This window comes from Callorhinchus milii, unplaced genomic scaffold (genome assembly GCF_018977255.1).
Source record: "Callorhinchus milii isolate IMCB2004 unplaced genomic scaffold, IMCB_Cmil_1.0 Scaffold1, whole genome shotgun sequence".
Lineage (NCBI taxonomy): Eukaryota > Metazoa > Chordata > Chondrichthyes > Chimaeriformes > Callorhinchidae > Callorhinchus > Callorhinchus milii.
The window spans coordinates 98,999,324-99,027,068 of record NW_024704742.1 but is presented as its reverse complement, the minus strand read 5'-3'; the positions used below and the strand labels follow the sequence as shown (position 1 = coordinate 99,027,068).

General features: G+C 41.4%; 1 protein-coding gene across 1 annotated transcript in view; it reads right to left on the bottom strand.

The window, feature by feature from the left end:
* marchf3 (E3 ubiquitin-protein ligase MARCHF3) overlaps positions 1-16,811 on the bottom strand; it is a 59,633-nt gene extending 42,822 nt beyond the window's left edge. Inside the window, exon 1 of the mRNA XM_007899360.2 lies at positions 16,645-16,811. The gene's annotated coding sequence lies outside the window, so the exon portion shown is untranslated. The remainder of the gene's footprint in view (positions 1-16,644) is intronic.
* Positions 16,812-27,745: the final 10,934 nt, after the last annotated feature.

The window sequence follows — 27,745 nt, the reverse complement described above, 5'->3', positions numbered from 1 at the left end:
CATTCTATAAGATTATGGCTGATCTGTACCTCAAGTCCAATTACCCACCCTTGCCCCACATCCCTTAATAGCCTGACCTAACAAATATCTATCTACCTCAGTCTTGAAAATGTGAATGCACCCACAGCCTTTTGGGGGACAGTTCCAGATTTCCACTATCCTTTGGGTGAAAAACTGCCTCCTAATTTCACTTAGAATAGATGAGAATACACAGCACAGAAACAGGCTATTCGGCCCAACTGGTCTATGCCGGTGTTTATGCTCCACATGAGCCTCCTCCTGCCCTTTCTCAACTAAGCTTTCAAGCATAACCTTCTATTCCTTTCTCACTTATGTACCTATCTAGTTTCCCCTAAAATATATCTATGCTATGGTTTAGCTCTAACTTCTAAATGGTTTAGTTCTAATTTTAAGATTATACCTCCTTGTTCATGATTCCCCCACCAGAGGAAATAGTTTCTCTGTATCTTCCCTATCGTATCCTTTATTATTTTAATAACCTCAATCAGATCACCCGTCAACCTTCTAAACTCAAGGGAATAGAGACCAAATTTAGGCAACTGATCCTCATAATTTAACCTTTTAAGCCCTGATATCAGTTTGTTAGATTCAGGGCACGATGGAGCTTTAAGTCCAAGATCCATAATAATTAAAAGAAAGTGCTCAATCATTTTTTGGGAAGCTATGAACTTCTCCTCCACCTCCTCCTCATGTGCCCGCCTTTGGGGTGAGTGTCTTGACACATTTCAGTTGAAGGCATTGCAAATCACAAATTTACTGCTACATAAAGCTGGTGCCAGTACCAATTGAAATGAAAAACAGGCATAGTGTCAGGGAGACCTTTATGTATTAGTCACCTTAATCTTTCGTGATTGATAACTACTTGTACGTTTGTAAGACAGGTTTATAAACATTACATCGTAGAAACAGGCAATTTGGCTCAACTTGTCCGTGCCGGTAGTTATATTCCGAAAATCCCCATCACGAAATGCGCATTTTGATCGAAGCTAAATCAATGACACTAATAGAAGCAATACTACCAATTGGATCAGTTGAAGAGTTTGAAGATTCTGGTCGATTAACCCATCTGCACAGTACTAATGAGTAGTTTAGCAAGTGAAGCTGTTGCACAAACCCTGAGTGTTTAATGCTCCTCCAGGCTTTTTGAATCAATGCTGTATATTGCTCATGGAACAAATCTATTTCAGGATTACTCTCTTTACCTACACCTAAAAGTCTCTCTGCTCAGCAATCTCCCAATGCCGTAGTTTAAATTTAAAAAAAAAAGAAACAGCTGTTTCTTTGTGTCATTCCATTTATTCACTAACCTGCAGTGTTACAAATGTCAGACCCTAACCAGCGTACAGCGTTAATTATAATATTACAGCAGATTTGACGTGGACTCAATCCCAATATTCAATGCCACAGTATAAAGGTAAATCAATCTCCATACTATAAGTTCATGTTGGAACAATTCAAAGGTTTAGAGACAGGAGGATCCCATGTCAAGCCTATCAAGGTTGTTCTGCCATTTTATTGGATCGCAGCAGTTATAATTGGTTATTTATTTCATTTTAAACATCTGTATCCAAACATCGATTGATCTCTCTTTAAAACATCCAACAATTCTGCATCTATGATGCTCTGAGACAGTACATTTTACATTCTCACAACTCTGTATGAAGGACTATGGGGATGAAAACAGTTCTCAAGAAACTGAGTAGTATTATTTATAATAATCCTTACATTTGATACAGTGCCTTTCACATCAGCAGGACATCTCACAATGCTTCATAGCATATACTATAAAGTCTAGGCAAATGCAACAGACAATTTAGACATGGTAAAGTCCAACAAACAATTATGAAGCAAATTATCTTTTTTTTGTTGACCAGGACATTGAGAGAAACTTTTCTCTTTTTGAGTACAGTAATGCCATGGGATCTTTAACATCCAGCTGAACAGGTGGATATTCCGCAATGTAGCATTTCCCTAGGACTGAGATAGTGTGTCAATCTGGATTATACAAGTTCAAAGTCCCAATACAAGGCTTGAACCCATGACTTTTTGTCGTGGAGGCGAGAATGCTAAACATTATTTGTCATCATTAAATTGCATGTCTATCGGGGAATTATGTGTACATCATGTCAACTACACTCTAGTCTTCCCTGTACCACTGATAATATAATCTTCTCATTCCATATCAATTCATCTCTGGCCAAGCTACGGGTTCGTACTCCACATTGGGACTTGAGCTCATACTTAAGATTGTGACTCCAGTGTATTTTTAGGGGAGTGCTAGCTGCCAAAGATTCTCTCCTCTAATTGAGAAATTAAACCAAGATCCGATTTGCCTGTTGAGAACATAAAAATACCACAACACTGTTTAAAAAAAAGTCACTTTTACCCATTGTATCCACTCAGATATGAAGGTGCAAAACAACCAGAAATATACCAAAGTACTTTGCTGGAATTCACTGTAAATGGTAATGATGTCACAAAAAAATAGATGTTTCAGATTTAATAAAGGCTAGATTGAGAAACCAAAACATTTGGTTACACAAGTGTAATTTCTGGTTTCATTAACGATTGCAAAATGTAGGTGTTATTTTTACCACTTCCTAAGAAAACGATTTACTCTTTCTATACAGTACAGCATTTCTAAATTATTAAGACAATTAATAAGGTGCTTGATAATTATTTTACATAGTTCAGCAAAACATCAATTGTAAAGCCAGTCATACATTACAGCGCTCTGAGATGCTACCCTGCATAGAGGGCGCTACATAAGTGCAAGTTGTTGTTGCATCCAAGACGTAATTTGTTTTTCAGAGGGAGGCGTTGTGAACTAATTAACTACAATTACCAAACAAGATCGGAGAAAAATGCCAGTGTTTTTTTTCTCAGTCTGTTGGGAGTATTAACACTTGCAAAAAAAAACCACATCACTCTGTTCAAGAATATCCAATCCAGATTACGGAGAGTTCCACACATGAATGGGAATTTCCATTCGTCTGGAATGGAGAACGCACTGTCTGTTGCACGTTGCACAAGCACAACAGTCTGCATGGCCAATTTAATGGAACACAAGTACACAGTCAAACTTTTTTAAAATTAAAAATTGTATCACCACTCCTTTCTTTTACCTAGCATACACAAGAAGCAAGAGTAGTTAACATCAGCAGGTCAATCAACCTCTTGGGGGACATTGCTGGTGCAAATGGCTGTTATGTTTGGCTACAAAACACTGGACTACAATTCTACTACATTTGACCAAATTTCTTAGCTAAGTGCTTTCAGACATTTTGAAGCGATAAAGGGCTTTCATAATGTAATGTTCAGCTTTTATTTTTAATTTAAAATGAATGGGAGAAGTGACTCATCGTTAGAGGCATTCATTTTTGAAGAAAATTCATACCTTGCAATAAAAATTAAACCAGTCATACCTATTACCTAGTGGACACTTTAAACTGCAGCAATTCCGCAGCAATCAACCGAGTTAATCTTGTGACTGCAATGCTCATGTGATATTGGGAAACAAAGCAGATAGCTACCATTCTTGGTTCAAAAATCAAGCTTAATGCTTTCAACGTTCTCCCTCAAGTACAGTTGTAAAACAGGATATTAAAATGTGTCACAGCATAACAACATGCTAAAAATGCTTCTCTACAATCCCTTATGTGAAATCAGTGGTGGTACAGGGAAACCTCACAAGCAAAGTGACATTAGTGGTGCTTCCTGCGCTTAGCATGCATGCACACAGGAAGCAAAATCAATGGTGACCTGAATGACCTGGACGCGAATCATTTTTTAAGCGCAGGAAGCCAGCTGGTTAATGCTGGAAGCCAGGTGTACTTTGCTTCCGGTTAGTGTAGGTTCACAGTAGACTGAGGCATCGCTTCATTGAATGGTGGGGCTATAATACGGTTTGCCTGTAGCTCATGGAAATGCATGAGCTATATCTTAATAACTTGCATTTATATAGCACCTTTCATATAGGAAAATGTAGGTCTCAAACAGCCTAACAGAGAGTGGAAGCACGAGCAACACAAGACATTGGAGAGAGTTGTCCAAAGATGCAGTCAAAGAGGTAGGTTTTAGAAGGTTTGAAAGCCCAGAGGGTAGGAGTGAGGCACAGACATTTTGGGGAAGGGGACATGCAGCACGCACGAGTTAGCAAACCAGAAGACGTGAGTAGGGAGTAGGACTTCAGAGGTGGGTGGGGCTAGGGAGTGGAAGCAGTTAAAAGTATCTTAAAATCCATCTGCTGGGGGAATCAAGTGCTCATGCAGCCTAGGAAGGATAACAACAACAACTTGCATTTATTTAGCATTGTTTACATGGGGTAGTGTCCCCGGAGCACTTGACATTTGCGGAGTCTGACCCTAAGCCAGGGGGAGTGGGAGGGGGGAGGTGACCATAAGCACGATCAAAAAGAAAGGTCTTCAGGCAGGATTTGAACGTTGGAATAAGGGTGATAGGCTTATAGTCTGGTTCAGAGAAGGGCATAATGGGGTAGGAATTTTACTTGGGTCGGGATTTACTATATTGACCTAGTAATTCAGAGCATCCAGAATTTGGTAAATTCTGTTTCAATTTTGGGGCTAGGTTTCTATAAGTCATTTTAATAATTACAGGTATCCGATTTAAAAGTTAAGACTGAATTCAACAATTTTGCCAAATTTTGGACAATCTGAATTGCTAAGTTAATAGAGTAAATCTAGAGCCAAGTGGAATTTCTCCCCTTTAGAGCATTATTGATAACTACTGTCTTTGCATTGATTCGCATCAGTCCATTGTCTAGAAAACAGTATACCTGAAAATTCTAAACCACAACTCATCATATATTATCTGAATGGGATTTCTATTAAAAAAAATGCAGAACTTCTCACACAAAAATTGCGACATTTCCCAGATTATAAAATTGTACAACAACAACAACAAGATTGCATTTATAGAGCGCCTTTCACGTCGGGAGGATGTGCCAAGGCACTGGACAGTTGGGTCGGGACCTGAGCAGGGGGGGAAATGGTCAGGAGGAGGGAAGGGAAGGGAGGGAGCGAGGAGGGGGTAGAGAGTCGACAGGGGAGCTGAAGGCACGGTCGAAGAGAAAGGTCTTGAGATCGGCCGTGAAGGAGGAAAGGGAGGAAGCAAAGTGAAGGCACTGGGGGATGGAGTTCCAGAGCCTAGGGGCTGAGAGGCTGAAAGCCCGGCCACCGATGCTAGGACGGTTAGGGCGGGGGATGTGGGGCAGACCGGAGCCAGAGGAACGGATAGTAGGTCGGAGAGGTAGGAGGGAGCAAGGCCGTGAATGGCCTTGTAGGTGAGGATGAGGATCTTGAATTCGATCCTCTGGGGGATGGGGAGCCAGTGTAGGTGAGCGAGGGTGGGAGTGATGTGGTCCCGAAGCCTGGTGCGGGACAGTACACGAGCTGCAGAGTTCTGAATGACCTGCAGCTTGTGGAGGGAGGTGCCGGGAAGGCCGGCGAGGAGAGAGTTCCCATAGTCCAGCCTTAGAACAATGTGGAACAAGACTTAATTTACAGCTAAAGGTTTACTATATTGATTTTTATTTATCCGTTTGTTTAATAAGTAAAATACAATCCTGAATGGACACAATTTATCCGAATGAAAACTTAATTTAATGGCAATCCAAGTGTCATGGGATTATAAAACACAGTTTATTTTATAGTTATTTATCTTGCAAAGTAAATGTTCTTTTGGGCTAATTTATCATTCAAACACATATCAATCGGGTTTCATAGATCATTACAAATGTACAATACTCATCAACTACCCTGAACTTGACAGATAATCCTATCCATCCAATTTTCCCATTTCCTGAACATGTCTACACTTTTTTTTGTGTTAAAGATAGCAAAGAAATTGACAGTCAGGAACAGAAGATATGGGTGCAGAATCCTGAGAAAGGGAGTATAATCAAAAAATTATAGACAGACCTCCTGTAACTAGTGAAATCAGGAGACTTTTTTTTTGCTCAGACTTCATTTTCTGAAAACGACTATAAATGTTGTTGGCGGGAATGTTTAAGAGGAAATAGATAAATACTTGCCTCATAACAATATCGGGGGTATGGAGATTGTAGATCATCCACGATCTAAGGAAATGGTGGAAAAGGCTTGATGGACCAGATGGGTTATTCCTGTTCCTATGTTCCTTATTTCACAGGCTTGGTTTCTAACGAATGGAAAAATCTGGCATTTCAAGACCTAGTAAAATTTGAAAAATAACATACAACACAAAACCTCGCTTTGACAACTCTCCAAGGAGTTTTTTTTTAAATTTGATGGATGCTGCAACTGTGTATTCTGCTTTGCCATTATCTGACCCAGTTTCCAAGGAACATAGTGCACAGAAAACAGACAAAATAGGCTGTGTCTACAGCAAAGTTGGAACTGTTTCCTGTGGGCACAGAGAAATAGTGAAATATCTGGATCAATGTTGCCATTCTCACCCGCAAACTCAGGAAAAATTGCAAGAAAACAATTTTTAAAATAAATCTGACAGAAAGCAGACCAATAATTACTATGCAATGTTACAACTCATTGGTGGCCAGGCTTTCAGCCTCTCTGCCCCCTTGCTTCCTTCAAGGCCTGTCTCAAGACCCTTCTCTTTGATCGTGCCTTCGATCGTCCTCCCATCTCTTTGCCTTCCCTCACCCCTACACCACCCCTCCCCCATGCTCGGGCCCCGACACCTGACTGTTCAGCGCTTTGGGATGTCCTCCCGACTTAAAAGGCGCTCTATAAATTTAATTTTGTTGTTGTTGTCATATCAATGTAAACTTATGTACTAATATATCCCAATACAAAATGTCAGAGCGATTTAGAGACTTATTTGGTAAAACAAATGTACTTCAATTGCCAGGGGAAAAACAGTAAGCACATTTTGTTTTACAAAATAAAACGGATTTTAACATGACCAATATCCTTCCTTGTAACCTGTAAAATGTTAACAGGATGACTATTACAACATTGTTCCGATCCATAATTATTTTTATTACAACTTCCCTAGTATGGGAAATAATACATTTCCCACATCCCTAAACTGCATTAGTCATGACAAATGTTCTCAGTGGTTGTGCAATGGGATGAAACTTCACAATTGTGCATGCTTTGCTGGGCTGGTTGGGAGCCCTTCAGCCAGTAATCCGCTGCGTGTCTCAGTTGCCTCTGAAAACAAGCTATTCCACGTTTATATTGCCGAGGTGACATGTGTTGAGAAATTACCAATTGTGGGGGCGTTTGCTGCCTCCAACGGCAAAATGCCACTTTGTTTACATTCACAGTTTGCTGCCACCTTCAGAGCTACAATCGGCAAAATAATTATGCATAATTAGGCATCGAAGTTTGAAAACATTTCCACTGCCCTTTTACATCTCTTTTCTGCTTGTTGTAACATCCTTTTTGATAAATTTGAACATCCTTTCTTACAACTTCCCTCTTCAGCTACCCATTTTTTTTACACAAGCAGCAATAGCATTATAGGTGGACTTGATGCAAGTTTGTCTGGCTAAAAGGATTTTTAAATATATACACATATACACACACACACTTCCCAATTTTCTCTTCACTGGCATTTGCCCTGGTCTAGTCTCTTCTTGCTGTAGTTTGGTTGCACAGGCACCGTTTAGCCTCCATTATTTGTTGAAGAGGCCGCTGTTTATATGAGAAACTTGTCTCTGTGTCACCAGGACACTAAACTATGGAGGGCATCGCAGACGAGTGGGATTTGTCCCACCTGCCCGCCCATACCAGTAAAGGATGCTCCCCCACTAGCGAGGCTGCAAATAAGATTTTCTCAACAGCAAAACAATACGCAGTATAACACCACATAAAAGGAAGCATTTTATGTGTGTAAACACAATTCAATAGCTGCAAATAAAACATGTTTTGAAGGAGGTTCATTCAGTGAATTTGTGTACACCAATTAAGAACCTGGGATGCAGGTTCATGAAAGTTGCTTGTATGCAAGGGATAAAAGTATTTCCACAAATGTTAATGAACAGTATTAATCCTGACAGATGGCAGTTTTACAAGATGACAAATTGAGAGAACACTTAACACATTGCCAATGCTGCTGCAAGCGCTTCAATCATCATGCAAAATGCAACCATAGCCCAAATTTTAGCTAATCTTGAAATTAATTTTGCAAGCATTTCCATGACAACAGCATACATTAGCAGCAAAACACCTTGACTTTATTCCCATTTTCTTCCTTCAACTATCATTTACAAGATAAAACCATTCTGCAAGAGTTACAAACATATCAAATATCAGTGAGAAAAGTGCAGCAAAAGCCAAAAACATATTTATTGCTCGCCATACAACCATGATTGAAAGTTAATTTCTAACAGCGCAATCGTACTTCATGAAGAGTTCAAAGCTGATTTAAAGGAAACTGCTGCAGTTTGTGGCTCCTGATATCAACATAAGAGACACACAATTAATGGAAATAAAAACCAAATTGTTCCAAGAAAGGATGTAAACTGCAACATTCATATCTGCAAATGCAACCAAGCAAACCCAAAATAATAAGAGTTATTCAAACCATTATACAAGAATCCCCTTTTGGGTGGATTTAAAAACTTTAATGGGTCATTCAAATGCAGCTGCTTTTGTGCTACAAAAGGAGCTTTCTTTGTATACTTCAGTACAGAGAAAGCACATGTCATATCTACTGACTCGTTGTGTTTCGCTCATATTACTCTGGAAGCATTCCAGCTATGCATGTATCCATTATAGTTTTCTTTCTAATAGCATCTGAGAAGTCCCTTGCTAAATGATGGCCTTTATGGTGCACTCTTTTACAACAGCTAGAGTAATCAGCTTCGCTGTCACAATTCATTTCTGCAGCATGTCTTCAGAAATGTTTGTCGTTTCAAACCATCCATTGTTAGCACTGGTTTGTCCATTTGTCTTTGTTTTATCGGATCATTTTATAGATTCTCTCAGAATCCAGATACAAGAGGATGATGAAAGAGAAAAATGCATTCAAAGGACATAAACAAAAGAATATAAAGCAATGCAGCAGAAGGTCAACGTAACAAGCAAAACTGTTTTTGTGAAATCTATAAGAACTACAGAAAGCTAACACCAGTAATACCCTTATTAAACGTGTAATAAATCAGAAGATCTTAAAGTACCTCCAAAAGAACACCAAAAAAAGGAGCAGAATGGAATAGTTTGCACAGGCAATCACAATGCATTCAACCTAGACGTTAATTCAGTAGAAATGGGTATTAAGAGTGTGGGATGTGGGAGGAGGGAGAGATCAAGCAAATTTATGGCATCCCAGGATCCCTGTCATCCATTAGAAAGTAGGTTACTCAGTTGATTCTATTATTTCTATTCACTAAGTTGATTGACTGCAGTAAGATGTTTATATCATTGACAGAGAAGAATTTCACCAGCTGTCATTTCCTTCCCCCGCTTTCCAGGAAGCCTTACAGTTTGTTAATCCATATTTTTCCCAACCACTTCCAACAGCTGTAAAGCTGCCAAATGCAACTACAGACTGTGGTTATTTTGCAACCCAAACGTCTATTTTTCTTTTAAAAAAACTTAAACTTTTCCTCTTGGCAGAGACCCACCAAAGGATCTGGTTATTTGAAAAGGGATCAATTAATGGTCAACATGATTTGCTTCAGTTCCCCATTCAACCAAAGAGCACCACTTAAACTAGTTTATCTTCATGAAATGCCTAGATGCATTTTTGAAAAAACATTTATTTCTAGTCAACAATATTTATATTCTGTTACTAGCCAACACATCAAAGGGCTGAAGTTCCACAGAACTTAATCTGAAAGCTAGATTTCCACAAACTGTTTGAAAACCTGCAAAACAATTTAGCAAAATCTTAAATTCCAAGAAAATGAAAGACGTGAAAGACTACAAACAAAGAGGATTTTTGAGCCTTAGGCATAGTACTACAAAATAAAGTATGTTCAGTGTTCTTTATTGAAGTTGGATCATTTGTAGCTCAGTGGTTAGAGCACTTGCCTCGCAAGCGAGAGACGTGGGTTCGATTCCCGGCAGGGCGAAACCTTGGGCAAGTTTCCTTACTACACATGCCTGATAATAATCCCTCAAGAAAAAAAACAATAATAATTTGGTAACTTCAATCCATGACTGTTAGTGGGACACTGCTTTGTGCAATTGGCTGCTGCGTTTCGCCCACAAATATACAGTCAATTCACCTTACAATATATTCTGTGAAGTGCTTTGATATGTCTAGAAAACGTGAAAAGCGCTATGTCAAATGATTATTATTATTATTTTCTGAAGATAATATTTTTGTGACCAAATAGGCTCTGCTATCTAAGTGGGTACTTCATTAACAAAGCTAATAAGAAGTATTAATCGGGTAATCTCACATGAATATACTAATATATATAATATATAATAATAATATTATTATTATTATTAATACCCATTAGTAGCTAGAGTTTAAAAGTATACTTTCAATCTTTTCTGAATTTTCTAAAATTATTAATCTATTTTAGTTTAGTCACATTTTAACAAATTGTAAGTTATGCATGTACAAGTGCAATAACATCTGTGGGACAGAGATGTTTTGGTACAAGCTTTACACTGCCATTTGCAGGTTAAGTTAGCCCCACACTCAAATACAGAGGTATAAACCTATCATCAATTCAGTTTCAAGTTGCAAGAGGCTGCTTGTAGTTACTGTCTACCATGAGACCAGCTGCTACCCAAAAAGATAACTACCGGAATAAAAAACACCAGCTTCCGTAAAAGCTAAAGTCCACATCTTGGGGCTCTTGTGAATATGTTTGTATGAGGAGATGGTGCACAAGGGGAAATCACGACCTTTATTTTGTCTCAAACTTTTAAAAAAATACTTAAATAACATATGGTATGAAGAATGCAAGATGAAAAACTGGGACTTGGCACAACAATCCTAATGAATATAAATGATATCCTGTGGCTTTTCATCATACATCATTTATTTGCATCTCTTCTTTCTGCTCCATCTCAATTTATTCAATTTGGTACCCTGATTCAAATTCAGATCTACAGGTAATCAAATGGAAAATGGATTCAGCTGCAGCTGACCTACTCAGGCCATCAAATATTAAGCTTTGCTCAATAATATAAAGTAGATTATGTGCTGAACCAAAGAAAATATCTAAAACAAAAACAGATTTTGAGCTCCATTATTATGTGAAATGACCCACTAGGTTCTTCTCTTTTGCTATGTTCATCCCTTGAGGCTCCCTGAAATGTATTACAGCATCTTTAGGAAGGTTAACACTGTGGAACTCTGAGAGTGTGGATATATCAAGCAGTCTATTGAGCAAGACAAAAGCGGATTGTGCTTTACATTCCTTATTTCTTAACTTAAGACAGCTGACCTTGGCTGGAACAAACTTTCAATCAATGGGCACAGGATTTTTTCTTCAATTTAAAGCAGATACCATAATTAGTTGCACACTAGGGTTTGAAGCTTGAAGGGAATACAGTATGTGTGGTAACTGTTGTATAAGACTATTTTCTAATAATTCTTGCATTGGATATAGCGTCTTATCATATTGTCAAGATGTCTCAAAATGCTTCACGGAATATATTGAAAAGTAGATTGACTGTATTTTGTGGGCAAATTTCTTCTTCTTCAAGGATACATGTTTTAGTGAATTAAAACAGAAACCTAATGATTTGGTTTTCTTAAAAAATATATAAAGATAATAAACAAGTGGAATCCAGATCTCTCATCGCTGGAGTGTTCTAATACATTTAAATCATTTAGCTCTGAATCCTCTCAGCCACAGTCACCACATTGGGGAATTTTGAAAAGAACAGCATTTCCAACAAGAAAAATTCATGGCATCATAGCTATTGATTGATACTGCACTGTGGTTTGGCTCGCTGATGATGAAGATCTGTACCTGGGATTGCTCATGTGGCAAGTCCCTGTTTTACATATTATCAGGGGTGGTTACCAAGTCTGATGCTAAGTGTTTATTCACAAGAACAAAATGCACATTTCAGGTAACAGCATCAATCATCCTACGCTGCTCTGAACCTCCTCCGTATATCCAGTAGGAGAGCAATATTGACAGAAAAATTGGGAGCACGTCATTCAGCCCATCCAACTTACTCCACCAGTTTATTAAATCATGGCAGATCTACGTAATCTAAATTCTCCACTTTGATCCCTTTGCTCCGCTATCCCTCTTAGGTGCTTCTCCCATTGAAGATATACTCCCATTTACTATTCTTCCATCTTTAATGTATTTCAAACTTTGCAGCATTGGCCGTAGTTCTGCCCACGCGCTTTATTTATCTTCGTCCTTTGCAATTTACTGCTGTCTTCATTCTTCTTCAATACCGAGCATTGAGTCTTCTGCAAACTTAGAAATACTCACTGATGATCCAAACCATTTCTAAGAAGAGGCACAACTGGTGCCACAGCACTAATCCCAGTTGTCACCACTTGCTTATCAGAGAATATCCCTTTTACCTCAATTCTCTGCCTTTATATTCCAATAAATTTTGCATTCCCAAGGAACTAATCCTGTAGCTCAGTGGTTAGAGCACGGGCCGAGCAAGCGAGAGACCAGGGTTCGATTCCCGGCAGGGTGAAACGTTTAGCAAGTTTCTTTACTCCACACTCCTCTGTTTACCTAGCAGTAAATAGGAACCCGGTTGTTAGTTGATTAGTGGATCGCTTTTCCCGGGGTAATAATTCCCCTCAAACAAAATGATAATAATTGGTCACTCAATCCACAACTGTGTGTGGGACACTGTTGTGAGCAATTGGTTGCCTTATTTTACCCACAAAATATACAGTCAATTCACTTTACAGTATATTCTTTGAAGCGCTTTGAGAAATCCTAAAGACATGATAAGGAGCTATATTAAATGCAAGGATTATTAATCTATTGGTGTCAGCCTAGTTGAGTTGGTATCACTCTCACAAAATTAGTCACAGAGTTGTGGGTTCAAGCCCCATCAACAACAACAACAACAAGATTCCATTTATAAAGCGCCTTTCACGTCAGGAGGACGTCCCAAGGCGCTGCACAGTTGGGTCATGACCCGAGCAGGGGGGAAATGGTCAGGGTGAGGGGAGGGAAGGGAGGGAGCGAGGAGGGGGGAAATGGTCAGGGTGAGGGGAGGGAAGGGAGGGAGCGAGGAGGGGGAAGAGAGTCGAGAGGGGAGCTGAAAGCACGTCAAAGAGAAAGGACTTGAGACCGGCCTTGGAGGAAGCGGCGAAGGCACTGGGGGATGGAGTTCCAGAGCCTCGGGGCTGAGAGGCTGAAGGCCCGACCACCGATGGTAGGGCGGTTGGGGCGGGGGACGTGGAGCAAACCGGAGCCAGAGGAAGGGAGGGTACGAGCAGGCAGGTAGGGGGATAGTAGGTTGGAGAGGTAGGAGGGAGCAAGGCCGTGAATGGCCTTGTAGGTGAGGATGAGGATCTTGAATTCGATCCTCTGGGGGATGGGGAGCCAGTGGAGGCGAGCGAGGGTGGGAGTGATGTGGTCCCGAAGCCTGGTGCGGGACAGTACACGAGCTGCAGAGTTCTGAATGACCTGCAGCTTGTGGAGGGAGGTGGCGGGAAGGCCGGCGAGGAGAGAGTTCCCGTAGTCCAGCCTTGAGGTGACAAAGGCGTGGACCAGGGTTTCAGCAGCGTGAGGGGTGAGGTAATGCCATAGTCTGGCGATGTTCCGGAGGTGATGGAAGGCGGTGCCAGTTGTGGTGCGGATGTGAGGGAGAAAGGACAGCTCAGGGTCGAACAAAACGCCGAGGTTCCTGACCGGCTTTGAGAGGTGGAGAGTGCAGCCTTGGATGCTGATGGTGTCAGTGCCATATTAGCACTTTGATCTCACATAGTTTAGGCTGACACTGCAGTGCATTGTTGGGGGTGCACTGCATTGTTAGAGGTGCCGTCCTTTGGATGCAATGTTAAATTAAGGTCTTGTCTGCTTGTTCAGGTGGATGTCAAAGATCCCATGGTATTATTCGAAAAGAGAAGGGAAGGGAGTATTTTCCAAAGGCTTGACCAACCATCCCCTAAACAAAATTGTGATTCAGTCAATGGTTGTTTGTGAAACACCGCTATATGCAATTTGGCAATCGCATTCACCTACAAAATACATATTCACTACACTTCACAGTAAATCCTGAAGTGCTTTGAGACAGTCTCCTGACTCAAAAGGTGCTATATTATACATTATTATTATTATCCTATTCTAGATCAAAACTTCAAACAAAATATTGTAAATCTGGACATTTGTGCATTAGGAATTTATGTGCACCAATTTTCCAATCACTTTCATGTGAAACTTAATTTTGTACATTCAGTTATGCACCCAGGCTGACTCAGTCTGTGCTGCTCCTAAAAAAGATATACGACAGCAAATTACATTGAGGGGATTCCAATGTCAGTTATGAGTAAAAAAAGGATTATTTTAAATCCAAGATAGAAATCAGAACAAAATAGAAGATACAGTAAATTATGTAGTCATTTTTCATGTTACTGATGTTTTTTTAAAAATTGCGAATTACTCTGTGTAATGTAAGTTATGCATGGGAATCCATAAATTAGATAAGACTAAGCTACGTAGAGGTAATTGATCCCAATAAATCATTTTGTTGCACGTGTTCCCTCCATGTTTAGCTTTCCAGTGAAATTCACTGCATTGCATAAACCTTTTAAACACAGTAAGGTGTGGTACAGCAGTACACCAATACTCATAAAACTAATAAGAAACCACAGACAATGGTAACAGAACATATGAACTCAAAAACAAGAGAAACAGAAAAGTGCAATCTTTTTGGGGGGAAGTTGGGGGGTGGCGGTGAAGAGGAAAATTGGAGCAATGCTGGAATGCTCTCTCTTAGTTTAGTTGACATACAATTGGCATCATCCCAGCCCCTCAAGCATTTTACTGGTAACTCCCAAACACTCAGTTATTAATGTAAATTTGAAAGGCTGTTACTTTTCAGTCTAAAATACCTCTACATTTATGTAATCCCGCCTTCACTTCGGAAGGATATCTCAAGGTGATGGATGGGCACCTAAGCGGGTGAGAGCTGAGAGGGGTGGGCAGTGGAAAGATGACTGAAAGCACAGTCAAAAAGGTATATTTTGAGGCGTACCTTGAAAAAGGATAAGGAGGGAGCAAGTCGACAGGGTTCTGGGATGGAATTCCAATTCTAAAGATAGAGGAAGCATGATGGCTGAAAAGCCACCCATTGATGGTGGGGGTGACAGGACAGGGTGCATGAAGCAGGTCAGTAAGCCCTGAGCAAAAGTAGTGGCAGGGTTGGTGGGGTTGAAGGAAGTTGCAGAGGTAGGGTGGGGCGAGATCAGGCAGGGATGTTATTCATGTTGCCACAAATTGTTTGTCTGTGGGTTTCATACCACAGTTAATTTTGCTTATTACGAAGGCAGTTTGTGTCAGCAGAAACAGATGTCAAATCTCACACGTTTATCACATTTCTCTTCGAGCCAATCTGTTTTCTATTTTTAAAATATTCTTCCTCACAATGTTACTGTTTTCCAGCACATCCTTGTGGTTGGGTTCCTTGGTATATGCAGAAAGGGGCAGCAGGGGAAGAAAGAAAAGTGGACTTTCTGCCTGTATTCCTTGTACAGTTTTAATGCGTCATATTGTATTGTACAATATAATTCATTTATCACTCTAGTCCATGAAATATTGCAAAGTCTATAACACCGTGAACAATACAGAGCAGTGAGTGCATATATTTCAATATGAAGAACATAAATGAACACACAATGTTTTTGTGAATTCAAAATGTTTTCTAAGCTACAAGTTACTTTAGACCCATCAAAGAAGGGCAACCACTAAATTTTCTTCTTTTCATTCACTATATTTTTTAGATCATTGCAATATTCCCAAGAACCTGCAAAGAAAAGTTTGAGATAATGATTTAGAAAACATTCTGGATGATGTTTTGCAGAACTGTAAACTACCATCCCTGGACTGAGACAGGAAGGGAAATGCACAAACACCACTCATTCAGTTCGGCAGATGGGCGGCTTCAATGAGGTTCCAGCTCTACAAATTCATGGTCCCGGACGGAGCCCGAGACGGTCCCGGACGGAGCCCGAGACGGTCCCGGACGGAGCCCGAGACGGTCCCGGACGGAGCCCGAGACGGTCCCGGACGGAGCCCGAGACGGTCCCGGACGGAGCCCGAGACGGTCCCGGACGGAGCCCGAGACGGTCCCGGACGGAGCCCGAGACGGTCCCGGACGGAGCCCGAGACGGTCCCGGACGGAGCCCGAGACGGTCCCGGACGGAGCCCGAGACGGATGGAGACAGTTAGAGCCCAAGACAGAAGCTCACGTTAACTTGTGTCTGACAGCCACAAACATAAGAAATTCAAGACTGAAGTTACCATTATCCTATCTTTTGCGGTGACAGGACTTTTTTTTAAAAAATGGCAACTTATGAGACCCTGCTTCCCCCCTCCCCCCACAAAAAAATGTGTGGAACTTCAACAAACTGACAACAACAAACCCTTGTTGTTAACGTTTCTCGCAATACTGTCTCAAGTTAATTCACACTGGAAAGAAAGGGCTTGGGGCTACAGTGTATCAGTCACCAGAGAAGAAATCCCCCAAAACTCACCTTCTCACTTGGTCTGTCCCTGAAATGGGTTTCCTCTCTTTGGTTCTGCTGGTGTTTTGGTGTTGAGTCTCCTCTGCTCTGCCTTCCCCTCCCTGACTGGCTGTGGGAACAACCTTCAGCAACAATACATTTTTTTTTCTTTGAAATACAGAATAAAAATATATAAAATGCCAACTCCAAACAAAAAAAAATGTAAAACGTGAAATCCCCCCCAAAAAGAGGAACAGTTTGTACACTCAATGACTGACTCTCACACACACAGAGAGAGCGAGAGAGGCAGACTGGCTGCTGCTGCTGCTCTGAGCCTCACTCCTCTTTCCTTTGGATTCACTTCCCAGCTGAGCTGAGCCCAACATCAGCCTCAGGCTCTGATGGACATCTGTCTCCACCACTGGGAGGACAAGGATCAGAGCCGGAGGGGTGCGGCGGCTCAGCCTCCAATCATCCTCCACACCAGAAGCAGGGGGAAGGGTTCTGGTGGGGGAGGTTTGGTGGAGAGAACTTCAGTCACACCAGACACAAAGCAAGACACCCACGCCTCCTCGTGTCAGGGTTTGGAGAATGCATTTGCATTGAAGAGGCGAGAAGCCGGAAAACGAAAGCAATGGCAATAATCCTCGCATTTGGAGCTGACACAGGCTCCAAAGTGATGTGCTTGGCAACGGAATGTCAGAATCGAGCCAGCCCTCTGTGGTGATCTCGGTAGTCCGATTCCTGAGCCAGGCGCGTCCGCAGTATGCCAGGGCACTGCTGATGACAATACAGCCAGACTGGCTCATCGGCAGGACCTGGAAAGGCAAACCAATCACTGGGCGCAGGGAGTCATCCCACTCAGCTCCTGTTAACCTTGCAAGCCAAAGCACTAATGGGTACGGTGGTCCTAGCTGGACAAGCAGTGGGGAAGACTTGCCAAGCAGTTCTATCAATGGCAAGCTATGCGGTTTTAGCTGGTTAGACTCGAGCAGTACCCCAACACACACTCTGGGGTCCCCAAGCCTTGTCTCTTGCCAACCTGCACTTAATACTTTCTGGAATTAGATATGCAGGGTGCGTCCCTTCAGGGAGAGAGTGGGCATTCAAAAAATCTGGAATTCGCATTGATAGGTGGGATACATGGAATTCTCAATTTGGTTTGGATAATCTTAAGAATGGTGATCGTTTCCTCATGTGTCAGACAGCTGGCTGACCAAAAAGTAAAAGCAGTGGCAATAATCCTTGCATTTCGTACATAACAATTAAACTACCTTTTTGGCTGCGGTGTAGTGGCCTTTCGCAACTTTGAACTAACCAGTTGATGCTCCAATGCAGAGCTGCGGTTGTGCTGCATTGTTGGAGATGCTTCGGATAAGATGTTAACCTGAGGTCTGTCCAGATGGATATTAAAGATCGCATGGCACCACTCCAAAGAGCAGGGAGTTTCTCTTGAACTCTTGACTGACAATTCCCCAAATAAAACTCCTTCACCATCTGGTTGTTTGTGGGACATTGTAGTGCGCAAATTGGCTGCAGTGTTTGCCTACAAATACACAGTCACTGCACTTAACAGTAAATAATAATAATCCTTGCATTTGACATTGTGCTTATCTCTATGTCTACATTTGCTTTCATTTTCCACATTCATGATTGAAACCATGCAGTTGCGTTTTCTGCACCATGAAAATGAAGGGGGCAGTGAGTTTATAATGTCCCCTCCTCATTCGGAAAGCTGCTAGTCTCTTGCTCCCCACCCTTTTACTCGCACTCTCCCTCCAGCCTTTTCTCTCTCTTCCTCATGCTGGGTTACAGTCCTGTCTTTGGAGTCCTGTAGCTCAGTGGTTAGAGCACTCGCTTTGCAAGCGAGAGACCTGAGTTCAATTCCAGGCAGGGCGAAACCTTGGGCAAGTTTCCTTACTCCAAACCCCTAATAATAATCCCTCCAAAACCAAAAACAATAATTAAATTGGTCATTTTCAATCTACGACTGTTTGTGAGACATTGCTGTGCGCAATTGGCTGCCGCGTTCGCCCACAAATATAGTCAATTCACTTTACAGTGTGTTCTGTGAAGCGCTTTGGGACGTCCTCCCGACGTGAAAAGCGCTATATCAAATGCAAGGATTATTATTATTATTATCACACCTTCTAGACATTTCAAAGCGCTTCACAGAATATACTGTAGAGGGAATTGACTGCATATTTTGTGGGTGAAACGCAGCAGCCAATTGTGCAATTTATTTTTGAAGGAATTATAACCCTCGGCAAAGCGATCTGCAAATTCGACCGGGTTCCTAGTTATTGCTAGGGAAACAGAGGCATGTGGAGCAAGGAAACTTGTTCAACATTTTGCCCTGCTGGGGATCAAATCCAGGTCTCTTGCTGCAAGGCGAGTGCTCTAACCACTGATCTACAGGACTCCACAAACTGAAACGGTTAAGGATGTCTTAATAATGTACAATGATTTTTATATTATTTTACTACTTGTGAACAAATGATGTGGCAACCAACATGGAATTTCTAACATAAAATCCTACTACAAAATAACTCCATGCAAGATGTCTCATGAGTTATTTAATTCTGTATAAATCTGTCTCACAAAAACTTTTTGTGTGAGTCAATGTGCAAACCACACAATCATAATTTTACTTTCGTAATGTATCGCCTACAGAATCTAGGTTGTTGTAATATACAGTAAGGTTGTGTCAAAGGTCTTCCCAAAGATAGTATTGGTGCTCCTGTTCAATGTCCTCAGGAATATTTTTGTACTGTCTCACTAACCACCGGATCAAATGCAAGTGCTGTCTGCCCTTGTTATGCTTCCTGTTGAATCCTGCTGTAATTTACCAACCAATATACAAAGCTAAACAAACAAGATGGGAATAGATTAATGTAGAGCATCTTGACACAATGTCTCAATTTTACAGTTTAACTAACTGCACACTTATACAAGTAACTTTGTGTTTTTCAACATCATAGATCAATGTAAACATTACATTTTCCCTAGCCTTACATCATGTGTTCAACTGTTAGATTGATGAGAACCAAATTAAACCATGAGCTTGTTCTCTCACCCCTCCCCCCTCCAAACCTGGCCCCCCTGAGTCAGGGTAATAATCATCTTTGGATTTTCCTACAGTTGTGCGATTAAAATAATCCTTACATTTGATATAGTGCCTTATCATGTCACCAAGACATCTCAAAACGCTTCACGTGATATACTGTTAAGTGATGAACATTGCAGCCCAATTTGCAGTGTTCCACAAACAGCCATGAAGGCTGTTTACCAGGACACCAAAATAAACTCCCTTTTCAAACAGTGCTATGGCATTTTTAAGGCCTATCTTAATAATCATACAGGATATAGGCTTAACATCTCATTTGAAGGATGGAAGGATTTACATGATCATTTTTGAATGAGCCACTGATCATAATTTTTTGCAATCATCTCCCTTCAAATTTATTTGGCTCTCCTTCCCAGGGGATCAAGTTCAAGATTCTCTTTCCTATCTTTTATTCCTTGTATAGTCTCACCCCATTCTAACTCTGTGACCTCCTTAAACTGTATCTACCTTCGTTCAGCCTGCTACACCTGCTATATATCCTCCCCCATCATTGGCAAGTGGGACTTCAGTCTTTCTGCCCCCAGTCCCTGGAGTTCCATCCTGGAGTCTCTCCAACTCCCTTGCTCCATCACCTCAACCAATGTCTGTCTCAGGACCTACCTTTCGACCGCACCGTTGGTCATCTTTACTCTTCCCACCCTTGTCAATTACAAGTCTTTTGACTTTCAACCAATGAAAAAATCAATTAGAAGCAGACACCCACTCTTACTCCCAAAAGGGATAGTTGGAACAGGATTTTACGTTAGAAAAGTTTTTTTAAAAAAAAGAAAAAGGAGAAAGGAAGTAGAATTGGAAAGCAAAGTTAACTGAATAACTAACAGAATAGCATATCATTTACTTTGTCGGTTTCATTGTCACAAAATTGATTTCCTAATACGATTTTGTAGAAAACAAATAAAGTATTTTACTCATTCAGTCTAAAAATTAAGTAGAATTTTAAAAGCTAGTTTTTGCAAGCAATTGTTTTTACTTGAATGCACATGGTAATTTTTTTTTCTCTCTTGGAAACACCAAAGGAAATAGTTTATTTTTACTTCAGGTTTCATTACCTGAGGATGGTGGGAAGAATGCATTTGTGCAGAACAAATAATATTAAGAGCAAAATGAGTAGGTCAAACACCTGGAGTTGACTTGCCAAATTAACATTGATTGATTGGATAACTGATCAAATCATAATACAAGAAACAATTTTTAGAGGATGGAAAAGACCCAAAATGAGTGCATTGAATTTGTAAACTTAAATAAAAATAGCCTTGTATTAGTTACAGCACCCAAGTCAAGAGAACCTCTAAAAGCATTTAGCGTAAAGTATAGCGACTCTGTATTTTGTACACTGTGAACTTAAAGTCCTTAGTTGAGCTTACACCCATAAACGTCTAACACAGAGGTGGAATGCTACTGACTGAACCAAGCTGACACTAAATTACAATATAATATTAAATATATCACATTTAAGATAAACCTATTTTAAGTCTTAGCGTGATAGTTGCCAAATACATGTGTTCTGCTCCCCTCACTCTGGCTATCAAAGCCAAAAATGTGCACTAAATATAATTTAGAGCAATATCCTTCCAGGAAGCAAAACTTGGTGTTGTGGCAGTTGGTGACATTACTGAGTATTTCCAGGAATAGAATCTGATCAGAAGAGACTCAGCAGAGCAAAACTGTTGAGAATTGGAAGAAATATTTCTCATATAGATTCATAAAGATTAATTATACCAATAAGCAGTACAATTGTCACCATATGAAATTTAAAAAGGAATGGTCATAATGTATTTCTACTGAAGGACCCCAGTGTATCAAGATCATACATCAAGCAATAGGCTTTTCCAACACAGAAAAAACAGTTGAACTCTCAAGCTCCAACCCAAACTCCAACAACAACAAATTACATTTATATAGTGCCTTTCATGTCGGAAGAACTCCAAGCCTGCACTCCCTAATCTGAGTCTTCCCCTCACTGGATCCTCCCCACTCAATGGTCTGTCTGATTTGTATTAGGAGGAAGGTTAAGATGTCCCCTCATTCAATTCTGAAGCTCAACAACAGCTCCTTGTATTTATATTGTGCCCTTCACAATGGATAGCATCTTGGAGCACTGCAACTCTGTTCATTTAATGCAATTAATTATATATTGTTTCTTAACTAGGTTTTATGGTGATCTAAATACAGAATGAGTCTAATTCATGCTTTATGTCTCAAATTACCAGAAAGTATTGTCGGGGAAAGGCATTTGACATGCCATAACTTTTTTTGTCAACCGGGAGTCAGAAAGATGCGGAAACCCATCATCATGCTTAAGAGTATCTAAACCAAGCTGAGATTTTCTTGCCTTCCACCGACAGATGGAAACCGCAGTGATAGATTGTGGAATGGATTGTGCACTCTCTTTCTGGGGGGATGCATCCTGCTTACCCAATTTCAGAATTAGGCCCAGGTTGGCAGGAGCCAAAGCTTGGGGACTCCAGAGTGTGCATTGGGGTACTGCTGGAGTCTAATCAGCTAAAACTGCATAGCTTGCCATTGATATTGCTTTCCGGCAAGCTTTCCCCCTGCTTGTCCGGCTAGGACCGCCCTCCCTGTTAGGACTTTGGCTTGCAAGGTTAACAGGAGCTGAGTGGGACTCCCTGCCCCAACTGTCATAATGAAATATGGCCCTTAGCTAATACAAAACTGAGGAGAAAAAAGTTTTGTTTGATAATGATCATATATTTGTGCTGTCCAGTTACCAGTGAAAATTATTTCTCCCCATTTACTTTATCAAAACAATTAATCATTGTAAACACCTCTTTCAAGCTTCCTATTAATTTTTGCTAATGAAAACAGCTTCAGTTTCTTTTCATATTCGAAAACTTCCCATCCCTAACATCCTTCTAGGCAATCTTCTTTGACATTTTTCCAAAAGGGGGGGTGCCCACAACTGGTTACAATACTCCAGTGTGATGTACCCAATGATTTATATGGTTTACATTACAGTACTTGCTTGTTTTTACATTCTATGTTCCTATTATGAATTCCTGGATCCCATTAGCTTTTTTTTAAAAAACAGCTTTAAGCATTCCAAGGCATGACTCTGGTTGATGGGCGCTATATAAATGCAAGTTGTTGTTTGCCAACTTGACTTGCTCTGATTGAAGTACAGTAGTTAGCTTCAATGAATGAGGTAGTGAGTATTTAGGCTGAATGCGCTGAATTGCCTCCTCCTACTGTGCTGCAGTTCCTAATATTTTAATGCATGAGCCAATCTCATAAGAATTGCAAAATTGCAAACCCTCAAGAGTTTTGGCCATTTTTGCATGATACACTCAAAATCCCATCACCACGCTTAAAAGTATCCAACAAAACTACTAAATGTTCCACTTATGCATGACAATTTCCATTTGTCTGGGATGGAGTGTAGATTCTCTCCCCAGAGGAATGCATGATGCTTTCTTAATCCTGAAACATTAAGCATGGGTTGCAAGAGCCAAAGCTTGGGGATCTCAAAGTAGTTTGGAGTAGCCTTGAACAGTGTCTTGGGATGTCCTCCCGATGTGAAAGGCATTATACAAATGTAATTTGTTGCTGTTGGGGTATTGCTAGAGGTTAACTATCAAAAACCATGCAGTTTGTCACTGACTGGTAAGTTTGCCCTTTATCCAACCACCCCACTACCATTGGAGCGTTGGCTTGGAGGGTTAACGGGAGCTGAGCAGGAAGAATTTCAGCCCCCACTGACTGCTTTGTTCATTGAAGATCTCCTGACTTTGTCATCAATAAAGCCTTGGAGTTCTGTGGACCTGCCTAGCTCAGAAACCATATGACCGAGACCACCACAAATGATAGATTCAATTCCAAAATTCCATTGCCAAGCATATCACCTAAGAGCCACATGGGCACTGGTGATGGATCTATGGTAACAATTGTGCAACAAACAGAATGAGGTCACAGGCATGGTGATTTCACTATGACATTTCACCAAAAGAAATAAGCTTGGAGGTTTCAGTAAAAAGCATTTAGATACTGAAAGTCATAGAATTTTGCTTTCATGATATTTACGTATTTGTGGAGTCCTGTAGCTCAGTGGTTAGAGCACTTGCTTTGCAAGTGAGACACCTGGATTCAATTCCAGGCAGGGCGAAACCTTGGGCAAGTTTCTTTACTCCACACTCCTAATAATAATCCCTACAAAAAACAAAACAATAATAAATTGGTCATTTTCAATCCATGACGGTTTGTGGGACACTGCTGTGCGCAATTGGCTGCCGCGTTTCGCCCACAAATATACAGTCAATTCATTTTATAGCATATTCTGTGAAGTGCTTTGCGACGTCTAGAAGATGTGAAAAGCGCTATATCAAATGCAAGGATTATTGTTATTATTACTTTGCTGTTCTGGTTCAGTTCAGGTTTCTGGGCAGGGGTGGTTCTTTGCAAACAATACAGTACTTTTGTCAGTACATGTTATTTGGTTTGCCTAGCTTACCTCTTATTGTCACTGCATTCATTTTTGTGGCATTCTTCCTGCCTCCAGAATAGCAAACTATAAAACAGTGCTTTTCCTGCTGATGAGAGAAACAAAATAAAAAAGGTATTGCATGGGGTGTGTGTGGGGGTAGGGGGCGGATAGGAGGAGGAAAAATAAACAACACAATTGTTCCAATGATTCACATATATTGAAAGTGTACAAATACAGACTCAATATGTAAGGGTAGAGTTGTTGAAGACATAAAGCTGCCATACTTACATTTTACCACTTGGTGGCAAAGTTGATTATTAAAAAAACTTATTAAAATTTCCTTCTTATCAGCAGCAATTATGAAATGAACAACACTGGAAGGAACAAACCAGCAATAGCTGTAATTTTTAATGGAATTACTATAGCTTTCTATAATTGCTCATCGAATGCTAATTCAGTTTTGTTCTAGATTGTGAAGCACATTTGCCTGCACGGTCACTTCACTTAACAGTAATTACTGTGAAGTGCTTAGAGACACTCGATGTGATAAGGCAATATCAAATGCAAGGATTATTATTGCTGCAAGGTTTTTGCAGTTTAATATCCCTGACTTTAATTATTCTCCCCAGCAAATCAATTCAGAGATTTGCCTTGCAAACAGAGCAAAAGTGCCGTTTAAGCTGTACTTTATTAAAAGGGAATCATTGCTGGGGTGGGAGTAAGGGAAAAGAGCAATTTTGAAATACTGTATAGTCCACCAGTTTCACCACTTACCTACTTGCTCAATCAGTTAGTGATCTATTTGCTACCTCTTTGTTCATGCGCAGTATTTCGTGATTTTAAAGTTTAAATTTCTAATGTCTGCTCATTCCAGTCTGATGAAGATTCTTACTCCTGGAATATTAACTGATCTGTCTTATTCTATGACTGACACAGAAGATGAACATTAATTGCTCTCTCCTCCTAGATTGGGACGGAGAATGAAATGGGAGATAAACAGGGTCTTCGTGGAGCTGAACGTGCTTAGCAACAAAGCATCAGTCTCGGTTATTCAATTTCTGGGTCAGGTGGGTCTACAACAACAGCAACTTGCATTTATATAGTACCCTCCATGTTCGGCGGTGTCTCAGAGCGCTTAACAATGGTGGAGCCTGAGGCCGAGACAGGGGGAGGGGGAAGGTGACTGCAGGGGCGGTTGAAGAGGAAGGTCTTTAGGCGTGACCTGAAGATGGGGAAGGAGGGGATGAGGCGAATGGGTTGAGGGACGGAGTTCCAAAGTTTCGGGGTGTAGTGGCTGAAGGCACGGCCACCGATGGTGGTGCGGAGGATTCGGGGGACATGGAGGAGGCAGCGGGTACTGCTGTGGGGAGAGAGGTTAGAGAGATAGGGGGATGCCAAGGAATGGAGGGATTTAAACACAAGAGTGAGGATCTTGAAGTCGATCCGCTCTGTGACAGAGCCAGTGTTTGGCAAGGATTGGAGTAATCGGGGTACGAAGTTTGGTGGGGGTGAGAATGCAGGCGGCGGAGTTTTGAATGAGCTGGATTTTGGGAATAGTCGAGGAGGGGAGACCGGTGAGGAGGGCGTTAGAGTAGTCCAGCCGAGAGGTGACAGAGGCATGGACAAGGGTTTCGGCATCTTATGAGGCTAGGTATTATCGGAGACAGGCAATGTGGTAGAGGTGGAAGAAAGCGGTGCTGGTTAGGGACCTGATGTGGGGGAGGAAGGATAACTGGGGATCGAACCTGATGCCTAAGTTGCGCATGGGTTCAGAGAGTATTAAGGACAGGTCAGATAGGTTGAGGAGGTTGGAAACGTAGACAGAAGACATTAGTGGGAGCCAAAGAGTATGGCTTCCGTCTTGTTGATGTTTAACTGCAGGAAATTTGTACTCATCGAGCTCCTGATGTCCGACAAATAAGCTAACAGAACATTAGGGGACTGTGGGTCGCAGCTGGAGGTGGAAGAGTTGAGTGTCATCCACATACATGTGGAAGTTAACCCCGTATCTGAGGATGATATCACCGAGAGAGAGCATATAGATGAGGAAGAGAAGGGGGCCAAGGATGGGGGCCGAGCTTGACCAGGTGGAAGCCCGAAGAAAAGCTATTTGCAAAATGTAGTGCTGGTAGTTTGTAAGATAGGAATTGAAGCAAGCGAGTGCGATCTCACTGAGGTGGATGATGGAGGACAGGCAGTGGAGGAGGATGGTGTGATCGACGGTGTCGAATATGGTGGAGAGGTCCAGGAGGACGAGGAGGCAGACGGAGCCCTGGTAACAGTGCTGCAGGTAGTGCTGATGATATTCCAGCCATCCTTGCTCATCAGTAGGACTTAGAGGGTCAGACCAGATACTGTGGGCAAAGATTTTTCCTACTCAGCTCCCGTTAAACCTGCAAGCCAAAGCCTTAACAGGTAGGGTGATCCTAGCTGGACATGCAGAGGGAAAGCTTGCCAGACAGGGATATCATGGCAAGCTACGTGGTTTCAGTTGGTTAGACTCCAGCAGTACCCCAATATGCACTGGGATCCCTAAGCCTTGGCTCTAGCCAACACACACCTATTTCTATCTGGAATTAAATAAGCAGAATCCATCACTCCAGGGAGTGTACATTCCATTCAAATACACAAGAATTTCCTTGTGTAGGTGACATGCACAGAACTGTTTGTTTGGATACTATTAAGAATTGCGATCAGTTAGAAACCTGACTCATGAGAGAGACAACACAAGTATTCCTTAAAATAATGCACAACATACAATGCCCTATTGCACATGGATTTTGAGGGTCCCACACGAATCCAGATACTTACCTGCACGAAAATTGATTATTTCAGTAAAGATCCAACAGCAAGCGAGGACATAGAAGGCTTTGAAGGTGAGGAACAGGATTTTGAACTATATCCTCTGAGTGATGGGAAGCCAGTGGAGTCAGGCAAGGATGGGGGTGATAGGGTAGCGGAGGCTGGTGCGGGAGAGGACATGGGCTGCAGAGTTCTGGATGGTCTGCAGCCAGTGGAGGCAGGAGTTGGGGAGGCTGATAAGCAGGGAGTTTGCATATTCGAGCCTGCATGTGATGAATGCGTGGATGAGGGTCTCAGTGACTTTGGGTGAGAGAGAGTGGCGGAGCCGAGCGATGTTGCGGAGATGGGGAAAGGCGGAGAGGGTCATGGCTTGGATGTGGGGGGATGAAGTACAGTTGAGGTTCAAACAGGATGCTGAGGTTCTGTATTGGCTCCATGAAGTGTAAAGTGCATCCATGAAGGGTAATGCTGTTAACGCCACACACTACAGTGAATGGGTGTGCAGATAATTACTGCACATTCCGTGTGTTCATTTATAATCTTTCAAAATAGCGCACAAAGGTTGAAGAAAATGTACTTCTTTGCATAGTGCTGGGGGAGTGCTGCAGTGTTGGAGGTGCCACCATTCTCCCTACTCACATAAAAATCCAGATGTGGGACTCTCTCGTCCCTTCAGCTCCACCAATGGCAGCTGTGCTTTCAGCCACTACACTCCAAAACTCTGGTACTTTCAGTCTCAATCTTTTTGCCTTGAACAGGAATTT